The sequence below is a fragment of the Phalacrocorax carbo genome, chromosome 14 (genome assembly GCF_963921805.1).
Source record: "Phalacrocorax carbo chromosome 14, bPhaCar2.1, whole genome shotgun sequence".
NCBI lineage: Eukaryota > Metazoa > Chordata > Aves > Suliformes > Phalacrocoracidae > Phalacrocorax > Phalacrocorax carbo.
Genome location: NC_087526.1, coordinates 6418495 through 6433306, shown reverse-complemented (window position 1 = coordinate 6433306; position 14812 = coordinate 6418495). Strand labels below are relative to the sequence as shown.

General features: G+C 47.9%; 1 long non-coding RNA gene across 10 annotated transcripts in view; it reads left to right on the top strand.

The window, feature by feature from the left end:
* Positions 1-14399, top strand: part of LOC135315708 (uncharacterized) — a 43165-nt gene extending 28766 nt beyond the window's left edge. For 4 of the 10 annotated variants that reach the window (XR_010375200.1, XR_010375205.1, XR_010375204.1 and 1 more), the window contains 2 exons: positions 334-454; positions 9511-14398. This is a non-coding gene — a long non-coding RNA (uncharacterized LOC135315708). Of the gene's footprint in view, positions 1-333; positions 455-9510 lie in introns of all 10 variants that reach the window. The other 6 variants (XR_010375208.1, XR_010375209.1, XR_010375207.1 and 3 more) reach the window with 6 other exon arrangements.
* Positions 14400-14812: the final 413 nt, after the last annotated feature.

Below are 14812 nucleotides of genomic sequence, written 5' to 3'. Positions count from 1 at the left end.
GGAAGACCGGCCACAGGCTCAGAGGTCTCTATTCGGTGGCTTTAAGCCATCAGTTCTGCAAAGATGCAAAGATGCTGTGAGGTCTTCCTAGGACATTTCTCAAAGCCCAGAATCAGAAGGGAATGATCTGCACCCAAATCAATTGCTTTTGTCTCTAACATTTGAATTTGACAACAAGGCGTTGTTTCTTTTATTGGCTTTATTGTTGTCCATTGGCACGCCAAGTGGGTCTGGTTTAAGTAGCTTTGCTTGCCGGTTGTTTTACAATAAGAAATTACTTTGTGCCTTTATGTCTGGCCACTGGGGCCTGATTCTGCTGCCATTTAATAACAGGTCCTGCTGGTTTCTGTGGATGCAGAACGGATAGAGGGAAGGGTTGACACGCCAGGTTGGTGGGGGTCCCGGGTCAGCACGGCAAGGTCACGGCCCTCGGTCACTGCCAGCACCACCAAAGGTACGAGCGCTTTACTTCTGCACTTTTGCTGTTCCCATCACCTTCATCTGAACATTTTTTCCCCTCCAATCATAAAATTTCCACTTTTAATATTTTAAACTTTTATTCCTCATAAAACCCCCAAGTATGAAAATTTCTTTTAAAGAAATATACCATTAATGTATCTTTATGATGTGCAGCTGATGCTCACAGCATGGGCTATGACTTTTTTATGTTCCCTACTTGTCCTTGAGACATTTTATTTTGACACCATATCCTTACATTCTAAATTAAACCATATTTTTATTATCTGTTATATGCCAGTAGACAGCAGTGCCTTAAAGCTGTTGTACAGCTCCTCATGTCCATCTCAGGGCACATTCCCTTCTTCCTCCTCACTCCCCCCGTCCCTCCACCTCTCCAAAAAAACATGGATCAAGTTATCCCCGCTGACAGCAATTTACAGTCCCCATTAACGGTCATATAAATTCCAGTGGATCAAGGAAACTTGGAGTATATGATATTCAGGCACAGCTAATAGCTCTGGGCTAATTGCCATCTCGTGTTTCTGCTCCCCGAGCCCCACTGTTTACATCTTCGGTACAAGCAAGCGGTAAAACAAGTTTCCAGGTTCCCCAAATCACCCAAGGAGGGCCGGGAGCTGCTGGCTCCAGTAGCAGGCGGAGGGCTGGAGGTGGCAGTCATTTCCCATATTTAATGTGAGTTGCTTCTATGGGGCTCTCCTGCTCACATCGGGAACCAGGGTCAGTCCGATGGTCCTTCTGCAAGAGCTGTGTGGGAAAAAATAGACTCAGCTTGATGTTATTATAGTTATCATTGTGGCTTGAAGGAACAGTGAGGAGCTGGTGGCTTCGGTTCACGCTGGGGAAGTGCTGCATCGGTCTATTAAATTACCTGTATATAATCTATAATTTTATTTTTTTTTAATTGGTAGCTTGAAAGCTTGATTAATAGGGATATTTACTGTGGAACCCTTGTTGGCTTGGAAAGCTAGATTAATAGGGATATTTAGTGTGGAACCCTTGTAGGCTTGGAAAGCTAGATTAATAGGGATATTTAGTGTGAAATCTTTGCTGATAAATTAATACTCACATGTTAATGGTCAAAGGAGTCTGGAAATGGGGACATTGCTCATGCAGTGCTGGATTGGCCTCATGGTAGCAGCAAGGAAAGCTGTCCCCCTTCTTCCCTCAGCCTATGGCAGGGGGGTTGCTTGTGTAGGACCTTCACTGCAGAGAGAAAAGGAGCACGTCTACGTGCATCTCATCACCGCGGCAGCGCTGGTGCGGGAGCGGCAGGTCCTACCTAGTGAACCTGCATCAGCATCCCCAGGAGAATTGTCCAAGTGATGCTGGATCAGGATCAGCACCGCCTCTCAGACTGTGTCAGCAATTTGCAGAGGTAGAGAGTGCGACACAAGCGTATCAGGGCTCGGTTTTGTGTAGAGGGAAATGTTCATTGGGAGGATCCTGCACCGCTCCAGGGAAAATGGCCTCAGTTTGGGGGAAAATTAATGTTATTTTTCATGGGTGCTTTTTCTTTTCCCAGTGATGCCAACCAAAGCTTACTCAAGGGATGCAAAACTCGGCACCTTTATGGCTTAAATCCTGCTCATGTTTGTCATTTCACCAGGATTTTTTTTCTGATGGAGGAACCTGCTTTGCTGGAAAATTTGCAGAGGAAACTTCAAGGGGCTCTGGATTTTCCTAGGCAAGACAAATACTGCTCTAACAGCTAACTTCCAAGCAAATCTTTTTGATCCTGCTCACACAGACAGCACCACTGCAAAGTCTTCGGAGCAGGATGCAATCCCGGGAAAGGAGCCACCCCACGGTTCCCCCAGCCCTTGTGTCTGCCCATGCCACCCCACACACAGCCCGGCAGTGAATCCCCAGAGGGAATTGCCCCTTGGTGAGGGTTTGCAATGGCTTTATGGGTGGTTGTGCCTCTGCATTGGGATACATGGTTCTGGACATCCAAGGGAAGAGCATAGGCTGTAGTTAAGACCTATTATAGGCTGTAGTTAGACCGATTTGGCATCTGGCATGCTGGAGGTGATGAGGACAGCTCCTCTTCTTGGCAAAAAAGGAATCAGCTGAGCAGCTTTGTCATGTACTCCATGCCAAGAAGCAATTACTTTGTGTACTAAAGACAGGGAACTAACTGTCCCAAAAAGTACAGGTAGAGCTCTGGGCAGAGCGGGCAGGACACCGTGGCCCAAAATCAGGAGCTATTAGCAGGGGTGGGGGGGCCTGAAAAAGCCAGTGTCCCCATAACTGTCCTCAGAGAGGAGGCATTGCCCCGGCCCCCAGCAGGTCCCCCCTCCCAGCCACCCCACAAGGGGTGAAGGGGCCCCAGGGTCCTGAGCACAACACGATGCTCAGGGCTAAGCGCCTGCAGTGGAGACAGCGCAGCCTGTCCTCCTGCATCCCCACCCGCCTTTCCTCCATGATTCATTGCAGTTTAATGCCTCTCCCCACATCTCTTGTTTGCTCCCGTGCAAGCCAAGAAAACCTTTTTTTTTTTTTAGGAAATGAAAATGAATCCTCTCCATGACACATATTTTTAATAAATTATTTGTGAGCTCACGCCTTTCATGTCGGTGGGGTCTGTCAGCGGTGTTTGCCTGCGATTGATTCATCCCGCCCCGTGCTAGGGCAGGATTTGATTATGGCACAATTAAGTCTGACAGGGTTATCAGATGACCTCTGGAAAAATTGTAAAGCACTTTCCATCGTTTGCAAGATAGATAGATAAAGCTTGAGGGGCTGCTTTGGTGCAGCAGCTGAAAAATTCAGTTGGGGTGGGACAGCTGGAGGGGTGTCAAGGTGTAAGGGAAAGGGCAGAAGTGCCATCTGCATCTGGAGTGGGTCATGTTCCTGCTGCCAGAGCGTGCCAGGGGATGGCATCCCCTTCAGAGTCATTCAGTACATCTCTTGGGTACCATACCCTTAGCAAAGATGGAAGCAAACTGTGTTAAGCTTTTAAAAAGTGCAATACAAAGGCTGTTCACGCTGCGTAGCCCTAAAGGGCTGAGGGATGCAGCTTGTCACAGGATGGCAGTGTCACTTTGGGGGTAAAATGGGGGTAAAAAAATTAGCCTATCATCAGCAATGGTTTCATAGTGCTGCTCCAGCACTGTGTGTCCAAACCTCCCCATGTGTCTTCCAGCCCATGTACTCCCAAGAAGGGGATGGAGCCGCTGGTCCCTGGTTCTTGCTGTTATTTTGGGGGTGCCTGTCAGCCCTCTGGCCAGCTGGCAGTGAGACGGCAGGGCCGGACGCTGCACATGGAGCCAAGGCTGTTTACATTGCCCTATCCTCAGCTCTCCCATCAATCTGCAGTCCTGGCTAGCGCCGCTGGCTCTCTGCGGGGAGATGCCGAGGCTCACTCCAGAAGCACCTCATTTATACAAAGCCCCCAAAGATGGAGCCAAGGACCACGCTCAGGGCTGCCAACCAGCTGCCTTGGACGGTCATGCTCCCCCAACTCAAATCAGGGAACCTCTCTCTCTTTTGGGTGGCAAAAGTGGAAATGTGTGTGCACTGACTCCCAGGTCTCCTGTACCCAAAGAGAGGCTCCCCTGTGCAAAACCTGTGGTGGTTGGCAGTGCCAGCTCCAAAACCCATTATCATGGGGTGCAGGGACTCAGCTAGTGTGGCACCCCAGTACCCAGCTGGTGTGATACCCCAATCCCCAGCTGGGCTGGCACCCCAGTACCCAGCCAACATGGCACCCCAACACTCAGCCTGGCTGGCACGTGGGCTTCACATCCCCTCCTTCCTATGCACCATGTTTTCATGTATTTCTGACCGCTTTTCAGCACAGAAAGTGGGCCAAACCTATTAATATTGGGTAGGAGTTTCACCCTCCCATCCCAAAGGCACCCTCCCGGGCCGTGCCTCTCCTTCCTGGAATTTGCTGTTATCCCCAGCTATTTGCTGACTTGCTTGGTCCAGCGGCTTTCATCCTCCTCATCACTCCTGACGCGTTTGCTTTGACTATTTGTAGAGCTGACCTAATGCTCTTTCAATATTTTCTTATTTTTTTAATTTGGAAAAAAAATGTTTTTTCTGCTACATTTTTTCCAGAAATTTTCAGCGTGGCTGAAAATCTTTTTATGTGAAATATTGGCAATTATGGAGAAATGGGCATCCATGTGGGGGAATGTGTCAGACTGTGAAGGATTTGCAAAATGTTACCATCGTGGCGGCCTGGCCATGGGTTTTTTCTGAGCCACTGCTAGCGGACAGCAAGCCTGAAGCTCTTTGGCCAAACATTTTGCACTGCTTTCCACTAGCTCTGTTAAAACATACATTGATTTTTAGCCTTATAAACTCCAAAAATGAAAGTAGAGGAGTGGCTACATGGGATTCATTGGTGGGCTGGGTTGCACTGACCGATACCCAGCCACAGTAGTAAAGTGGCTTCTATGCACTGCTTTCCCATTTTTTTATTTTGACCATTTGAATCATTAGTACAATATCCTAATATTATTTTGAATGTGCAGATTTGCACTTTCCAGCAAATAATCCAGTTCCACTACGATGACGGTCACGTGAGGGTTTTCACACTCAGGCCGCTTTTAGCACTGCCTTTTTTTGGCCACATCCTGCATCCCCATCCCAAACCACAGCTGAAAATCCTGGCGGAAAAAAATGGGCCATTTCCTCTTTTTTACAGGGTTTGTTTTTTCAGGTTGGACTCTTGGGCTCCTTCTTGGAGAGGTCCAGCAGGAGGGAGCCCAGGGAGGCTGTCAGCCACAGAGGGTGGCTTTGCTGTCACCAGGAGGGAGCTGTGGTGGGGACGAGGCAGAGAGCAGGGCCGTGCGGGGGACAGTTCTCCTGGGCATGGGAAGGGAGAAGCAGCAAAGCCTCAGATGCCGAATGAATTCAGGTTTTCACTTTTGTGATTTTGCAGTAAACCCAAGTTCAGTAAATTGATTTTCATAGTAATAAAAGCTGAACACTCATAACCCCCAAAGCGATAAACATTTTACTGCTGTTTAGAATTTATATTTTATTTCTAGTCTTTTCCTTGGATATGCCCTGAGGGGGAGCATTTTATGTGCAGCTCTAGAAATGAACTGAGTGCAAATATTTTCATTTTCCTCTAAACATCAAAATTTTGATGCATTCTCATGAGGCCAAATGCACTTCTTAAAAGTACAGTGAGCCAGCAGAGCAACTTGCCTAGTTTTTTTTCTGAAGAAAAAGCAATATCCATAAAAAAGCTGGGCACCAGGCACTGGGCAAAACAGACTGCACACAATAAGTACCAATCTCTGATCTTGACCCCTTCAGTTCTTGATGCTTAGATAGAATTAATCAGGATATTTTCTGTGTTTATGAGTCCCTGTAATTCCTCCTCTAAGAGCCAGAGGAGACGATACTGAAGTGCCTCAAGAAGGCTCATTCATGTCCCTCTGGTCTTGGATCAGCATTTTCTAGCCTAAAGCTGCATAGGGCAAGGTCCTCTGCTGGTGTACAATGGCAAGGCTTGGTGGCTTGGACTGGTGCTGGGCTGATTTCCACCCATGGAGAAGCCAGTCCACCTTCTTAATTGTAGTTATTGACTTCTAGGAAGGTGTGGGGAGAGGACGTACAACGATCTCTTGAAAGCTTGGGAAGTCCCAAGATCTTGAAGCTTAAAACAACAGCATGGTGATGGACGAAGAAAGTATTGCAGGTGCATTTTAGAGATTTCTGAAATGTTTGAGCTATAATTCTTCTCTCCTTACAAGTCCCGGGTGGCCAGATTCAAAATATATACACCTGGCTTTTTATGCAAAGGGATAAAAGAAGCAATACATATAAATGATGTTAATGCTCTCTAAAACATCCTAGAAATATTCCTTCTGTAAAATATATATGACAAGTATAGATGGCATCTCATAACGTGACCCAGATGATTCAGCACTTGGCTGCACATGAGTAATATGGTCTTCCCTATCTCTGTCGAAGTAACCTCTTTATGCCGTGTAATGCCATCCAGGAGAAAACGTACAGCATTTTATGTATATATACATGAAGGCTGGGGGATCCAGATGCTGGATTTCAGCAAGCTCTCTTAACCATTGCAGTGTCCCAGAAAATTTGATGTGGATAGGGAGCCTTGTTTGTGCATTTGCTCCAGCCAGTCGATGGGCCGTCTGGGCCCTCAGGTATGCTCCATTTGGGCTCTCTTTTTATTTGCATTTAAGATTAGGAGCCACTTCTGTCCTACACCAGCAAAAAAAGGGCAGGATGGGACCTGGAAAAACTTCCTTCTGCTTGGCACCAGCTCCAAAATTGCCTTCTCATCAATTAAGCCATAAAATGAGCCATGCTTAATGAATCAAAATGTTAATTAACACACAAATTCAGCAGCCCTTCCTGGATGATGGCTGGCCCCCTCTGATGCTATGAATTCCTCCCTCTCATCATCATCACATCTTCTGGCTCTCTCCTTCATTAGTTTTTATTTGATGATTTAAAACCACTGTTAGGCAAAAAATTATCGGTGCTAGCATGCACGCACAGCAGACTGCGAGTGAGTGTTGTAAAACATGAGGCAATTCATGCTGCAAAGATGTCACACAGCTAAAGAAATATGTCCCTCATTTCCACTGAGGACTGAATGGACATAGAGACATGAAAAGCTGGGCAGCACCAGTGAATAGCACTTTACTATTGTAGGAAGAAAAGCATATAAAAGCCAGGTAAAATGAAAGAAAAAGTAGCTTCTTTGCAATAAAACTGGGTATCCTGGCCAGAAGAAAAGGAGCGTCACCTCCTGGGACTGGCATTCTGGAGGATGTTTTCTTCTCGTTGCATTTGGGATGAGGTGCAGCAAGTCCTGTACAAGCCGTGTTACATTTGAAGCATGAAAAGTGTAAATATGGCTCCAGACAGTCTGTGACCAGCCCTGCTGGCTTGCCCCTTAAGGTCTGCCTCTGAGAACAGCCTGTTTGCCCATGCAGACAGCAGGTATCAGGTTTTCCTCATCGGCGTGGGTTTCAGGAAAGCCATGTTCTTTTACGCTCTGGTCCAATGGTTTCCATCCATCCTACCACAGACACCTCGGTTCAATGGTCTGAGTCAAACGCAGCGGTAAGAGAAGAGGTAGGAGCCCTGAATGCCAAAACTTGTGGGGACCTTTGCCTGAGCTCTGCCAGAAGAGCTGCCGGCACCGCAAGAGGAGCAACGCTCTGCTGGTTGGTGCAGGAAGGGGATGTTTGCTGGTGGTTTGGCTGTTCCGCAGCAGGGCTGGGGTGGTGTTAGGAGGAGTTTTGCAGAAGCGGAGCCACATCCAGCCCTTCCAGATACCTTGAGTGCATCTTAGGCATCTCTCTGCCCCATAACCCAGCCAAAAGGGATCATTAATTCCTAATTAGTTAACTCTTTGTGGTGGTCCTTTGCATTCTTTATACTGCATTGTAAGAGCAGCTGTTGATGTGGTCACATAACCTGTGCCTTTGCTGTAGCGGGATGTCCAGCCAGGCAGAGCATCCTGTGGGTGCTGCTGGACTTGGGGAAAAGGCCAGCATGCCTTAGGGATGCCCCTAGCCCCTTCCCCCAAAGCTGTACCCAAAAGCAGTCCACCCACAGCCACAGACGGTCTTGGTTTTTTGTGCAAAAATGTTAGGGGTGGTATTTTAACGTATTTTCTTCTTGTGAGTGGAGAGTCCCAGCAAGTGTGATTGACTGCCCTAGTAGAAACCACTCACAGCCATGGGTCAAGGAGCTCTGGGCTGAAGATAAAGCCCTGGGTTGGGGTGTACCTCCAGGGTGCCTTCTCCTGCCTATCAGCATTCACTCAACATGCTCCTATCAGTTTGAATTTTGGGGAACCAGCATCAATCACGATGGGGAGAAGTGTTTGACACCGGAGCCTCTGGGTGGGCTCAAACTAGTTGCTTTTCTTTGGTAATTAGGAAAGATTACACAAATGATTAAGACTTTATTTACCATTAGTGACTTGGGTTAACCAAGCTGCAGTGCTGATCTGCCATCCCCACATGCTGGGAACACATCCTGAGCATCAGGAGCCAGAGGAGCCCTTGGGCAAGTGCAGAATTTGGCTTCAAAAGGGTCTTTTGGAGAAGGATGGGGGCTTACTACCTTGGCTCTCTAAAGGTCTCGAGCTGCTCATGGTGCTGCTGCAGCCATTGCCTTTGCTTGGCTTGCCTTCGGATACTGAGCAGGAGGGAATATGTTAAGTGTCCCAAGCACTGACAGCTAAACATACACACAGCCTAGATAGCTTGCGTGCTAGATAAAGGAGAGAAAACATCTCCTTGAGAGAAAACACAGGATTTCTCCCTCTGCCATTCTTCATCTTTGTTGACTCTTGATTTCAATCTCCCAGCCCACCATGCAGGCGGCTCCCAGCTGCCTTCCCCAGCCACAGGGCTTGCAAAGCCGCTTTCTGCAGGCTAGTGTTGCCTTCCCTGCAAACTGAATCATCATCGATGTTCCCTATAGACTCTGTAGGTTTTATGAAGGAAAACTGATTCCCTGTGGTCTTTGCTGGGGTTGTTGCGTGCTGGCGGTGGCTCCAATAAGAAAAGGTCCTGACAACATGGCACTCCCTGCACCACCCCTTGCACCTCTTTCTCTAAACATCTTTCTGCACTGTGTGGTACCAAAAAATTGAAAATGCCTTTTCTTTTGTTTATAGAGAGGGAAACGTTTCTGGACCTAAACCAAATATTCAAACTCTTGCTTTCTGGCATCCAAAGAAACCCAGAGGGTTTTGTTTTGGGAGAAAGAAAGAGCTAGAGATTGAAAAGTGGTCTGCACAGGTTAAATGCAGAGAAAGGTGCATGTGGGGGTTTAAAGAAGAAAGGACCTTAAGAATAATGTTAATTATTTAAAACTGAGTGCACTGAACAATATGCCAGGATTTTATTGTTCATCAGACAAGAGTTTGGATCAATTTGTGCTGCCTTTGCACCACCATCGATTTCCACTCCTGGACCATTAGTGCTGCCAGGGGGACCTGCCTGTGGGTGGGGGCTGCAAGCTCTGCCGGAAAATTTCTGTCCTCATCTCTGCACTCTGCTCTTCATGTAGGGAAAAACTCAGAGGCTATGCAGCCCCTCAGAGACCAGTCCCTTTGCCTGGCTTATATGTGTCATCTCTCACTGGTGGTGGACCTTGGGACCCCCGGCCAGACTCCCCATACTGAACCTTGGGAAAGCTGCTGAGTGTAAGTCAAGGATGGATTTGGGGAGTAGGCACAAAATCTTCCACTAACGGCCAAATCCTGCTCCCATCCCAGGCTGTTGGAGGGCTGCACTTACACCAGAGTGGGCAGATTTGCTTCCTAAAATAGATTTTTGGGGTTGGTGCTCACAAGGTTTAACATTTCCAAAGGTGTTGGCATGATGCTTTGTTACGATCTGCCACATCGGCCTGTTAAACAGCGTGCCATCTTCCCTGATAAGCATCAGAGGGATTAAACAAGCTGCAGGGAAATTAATTGGAAAGCTGCATCGGCCTCCCCCCAAACTCACAACCCTGTGTAAGCACATACCCGCCATAAGGACACCACCTGCCCGGAGTGACAGCAGAGCAGAGCTCTCCTGCAGAAAAGCAGAGATTTCAGGGATTTCCTTCACTCCTGCTCCAGGCAGGGGAAAGTCTCTCTGGACTTGTGTTAGTGTGAGTCATTTTCATTTGAACGGAGTGCTGTGAAGCATTCAAATTCAAGAATTTGCACAGACTGCTTCAGTCCTGCCTTTTTTTGGTTTTCTCTATTTCTTTAATACCCACAAAAGACAAAACTGAAATGGGGTATTTGTACTCCAGAGCTCTGCAAATCTCAGATGCCACAAATATCTCCTAGCATTTTTATAATGCTGAAATATGGCCACTGCAGTCCACCCTTTGGGACAGAGAGACATCACGGTCCTGATCCACTAATGGCAGAGGAAAAAGGGATCAACCACTTCCAAACCAATTGGACCAGCATCACCAATTAAGTAAGAATTGGCTTTAATTATTCCTCTGCAACCTTGCTTTTCAGTTAATCTTCAGGAGCAGGACGAAGCTGCAGGGACAGGGTCCCTGCATCAAACCGGAGCCCATGCAGCCACCACGCTCCTGCTGGGGTTTGCACCCGCACCCGGGTCCTGCCAGGATGGCAAAGCAGCCAGCACACAGAGATGGGGGAAAAAAAGATTATTGAGAAAGGAAAGGGCTCCACTGTATCCAGATATAGATTAATAAGTGAACCATTCATCTGATAGGGACACGAGGGAAGTTTGCAGGTATTCGGCCCCACTACAATTCAGTAATACCACTTGGCTTTATCTCTTGCCCGAGTAACACAAACATTTATGGAATTACATTTTAAGGCTTTTAAAGGTGTATTTAGAACATGTTTTCTTTGAAGTGTTATCTTTGCAAGCTCTCATACACTGATAAAACCCGTGTTTAGCTGCCTCGCAAGTAGTGCTTGAAAACTGTTGGTTCGGCGATATTTCATTCTCTTTGGCCAGGGACGGGGCAGCCTCCGCGGGGGCCGCGCTTCACCTCATGCCGCCGGCGCTTGCCATGACCCTGTCCCAGCAGAGCTGTGGCGTTTGCAGGAAAGCAGCTGTAGGAGGTCTGCCATGGTGGGACTGATGTGGCGGGTTGATCTTTGGAGGTGGGTAACAGCCGTGGGGACTGAGCAGCTCTTCTAGGGCTGAGGATGACTGTGGAGCTTTAACACAATGAAACAAGATCCCTGGGTTTTTGCAGACATCACTGCCTGCGAGCTTTGCTTCCTTCCCTGAGAGCCTTCAGGAGAAGGGAAACAGTGCGGCGAAACAAATGACTTCACTCCAGGCTGGTTCCAGTTAGCACCCCCGTCCCTCCTCCCAGCCCTGCCCAGAGATGAAGACATTGTTCAACAGCTCATCACTCACCAGCAGGCTCTGAGCAGGCAGCCAACGTGCATACCCCAAGCCTCATCCCGCAGGCAGAAGACTTGACCCAAAGCTCCCCGAGATCCATGGAAAGGCTCCAGTGGGTTTCTATAGGTCTTGGATCTCAGCAAATGTTGGCAAACTCTGCCGAAGCTAATGGGAACGTTGCTGGCAGTGCAGGCTGATGGGTCAAGCAAAGGGAGAAAATTAATTCATCAACCAAGAGGATTTGTCTTCCCTTGAAGTTTCCAAAGAGTTTCTTAACGGGGTACTCATCAACATACCTTCAAGGGAGGAGAGATGCCTCTCTACGTGCCATTTTAAATACCAACAGCTCCAGATTGGCAGCATTGGTATTGCAAAGAGCTTGAGGGGGTGTAAATATCTCTCCCCACCCCCTTTGCCCCTTTTCTGGTCCTCCCCAGCTCCGCACAGGCTGTCTCGCTCCTGACCTCCACCCTTCCCTGGAGCCGAAATCTCGGTGCTGGACACTGGCCATGCTCACTCCAGCCCCGCTCAGCTGCCCTTGTGGAGTTGCTTTCATTCATTTTCTTCCCCTCAAACATACCCCCTCCCCCCCACCCCCCAAAATCACCAGGCACAACTTGTCTGAACGTATGCCGAATCTGATAAGCCTTTGGCAACCACAAGAATAAATTGCTTTAATAAAAATGAAAACCATTTCGGGGGGGGGGGTGGGGGGGTGGGGAGGGAAGGGAAGCAAAAGCAAATGTGAAAATAATGTGCAGGCGAGGACCCATGTGATCACCTGGCAGGAAGAGGCATTTGCAAATCAAAGCATAAATCATGGGGCTGGGAGCAGCCGGGCCAGGCGTGGAGGCAGGCGGTGAAGCCCTTCACCTTTGGGTTTTATTTGCATGATCGTTTCTGCAAAGAGCACAGCGCGGGTGTTGCTTTTACCAGGCAATGGAGAGGAACTTGCTAAAATGCCTCCTAAAAGGAGTTGCATGAGGACTGGACCCCCGTGGGGCACCCCACAGTGGTTTTGCTGGGGTGAGTGTGCTTGGACCCCCCCAGGCAGGGCAGGCAGATGTAGGGGAGAGGGAGGGTTTGCAGGAGCTGTCCCCCCGGCCACCCTGGTGTGCCAAGCGCACTTGCTCAACATCTTCCTGCACCAAGGCAAGGGAGCAAGCCAGGAGAGGGGACCCTGCAAAGACCACAGCTGGAAAGTTGTGATTTGGATACAGCCCTTGGCGTGCGTCAGGGAGAAGTTGGCCCAAATAAACCATGTTCCCCAAAGGAGCTTTCACACTTGGAGAAGGAAATTTTGCAGTGATCCCTGCAAATTCATCAGGCAAGGTTGTCTTTTATTTGTGCTCATGAGGAAGGGACATAAATCATGGGCTCACACAGCTCAGGCTGTGGCATTGCACAACGGCCTACGCCACTCTGCGAGTGTTACACCACACAAAAGGCTGATCAGCAATGAGGCCCTAGGGCAAGTCTTACTTTCCAAAGGTTTTGGCCCCAGAAGGAGAACATAACATCAGTAGCACCAGCTTAGCAATTTGTCCATGCAGCTGCAGTGCTCTTTCTGTCCTTTTATTCACCTTCTGGGTTTGGCGGTTATGGGAAACATCTTGCAGGGGTTTTTGCAGCCTAACTTGGTGATCTATTTTTTGTTGTCTAAGAGCTGATCAGCGACCAATGCAAACCAAAGAATTGGGTTTTCTCTGATTTTCCTAAAGCAAATCATTAGATTCCAGGAGATTGGTGAGAAACCAGCGGTGGGTTAGTGGCACTGGATGCTCCACAGCTGGCTTGACATTCACTCTTTCTACTCAAACAGGACTGAGGCAAATAATATCTTCCTGCCTTCTGTTGTGGTGTGATCACTTTGTTGCTGGTTCTCCATTATAGGGAAGAGCAGATGGAAACAGAATGAGAAAAAAAATCCACAACTTTGGCATTTTTAGGGTTCCTATGCTGAGTATTCAGGTGCTGTCCCGCTGGAGATAACACATCAAGGAGAGCCAAGGAACAATGAAGCATCTTTCTTTCCAAGGATCTGTGCCAGAAATAAAGTTCAAAATAAGTTTTCTTGTCTTTAAGACTGAGATATTATTGATTAATTAATTACAGAGGGATAAATGACACAGTTGTGTGTTATGGGTAAGCCATTTAAAGCCTACCAAAATAAAGAGCTGTCATCCTTTCCCAGCTCTCCAGGGCAGGAGCCTTTCCAATGAAAAGATCTGCTAATGAAGCAGTTGTGAAAAATATTTACTGCCAGAGTTTCTTCGATTGACATTTGCATCTTCTGTAATTTGCCAAACTCTCTGTGCTATTGGAGCCATTTTCATGGGACTATAATTTACGGGAAGGGTTTTTCCTTCACTTCTCGGTGTCTGCTTAAAAAAAACCCAAAAGCATCTTTGGCTCTGAAATTCACACTTAATTTTTTATTTCTTTTTGGCCAGAGGAGGAGGGAGGAGCAAGGGAAAATGGATATTGTAGGAGACAGAGCTGAGATGGAGGAGTAAGAGATAGCAAGGACTGCTAAGTGCAGAGTTTCTCAAACTGTGGGTCATGACCGCTTAAAAGACAGCCAAGACGTGTCAGAGGACAGCGGGGTCCTCCCCAGTTCAGCTGAGCGGGAGCCAGCTGAAAACGGACCTGGCTGCTCTCTCCCCATGGAAGAAAAGACGATTTTTGGGCAGAACCAGCATCCTGGTCCAGCTCGGATGGGAGCGCAGGCTGGAAGAGGGGCTGCCCAGCCATCCTCCATCCCTGGGAGGTGGGAGCCAGCTGCGATCACTGCTTACACGCTTTCGTATTAGTGAGGAAATGGTTAAAAAAAACTAATTGCTTTACTCTCCTCCATGCAGAAGGAGGGAAAGGCAAAGGTGGAGGGGAGGTGAAGCCCAGCACGTGCAGCCCATTCTCCTTTCCAAGCGACCAAGCGACCAAGCCGCTGCCAGCCAAGGGGGTCCCATAAAGATGGATGAGCCAAAAAGAGGGCATTTTTGTAAAGTTTAAGAAATGCTCATTTCAAGAGGCTGGTTTGCTGGGAAAGAGGAGGATAACTTCTAGCACAGCCCAGTCCTTGGCATCAGGCACCAGTGCACCCTGCAAACCACCCATCCACAAGGCCAGACTATATTTTTTAGGGTATTAAATATCCATATATTGAGCTATTAGGAAAATCTGAGTAACAGTGATAGGAACAGGTGAATTTAGGTGGGATCATGAAAACTTACAACGTGTTTCCTGACTAGACAAGTTGTGCCAAAGCCTGACATCGACAGCTACGTTTCTATCATCCTTTTGCGCTTCATTGAGAACAGCTGCCAACCAGTTTGCTGATGTCTTTGTACTCTCCTGCACGTTTGCAGCACCTTGAAAGGCAAGAGCTGCTCACCTAGGGTGTTTGCAGCCCAGATGGTGCAAGTTCAAGAAGGTGAAGGAAAACTGAGCCAGAGTGAAAAGGTCTCATCTGC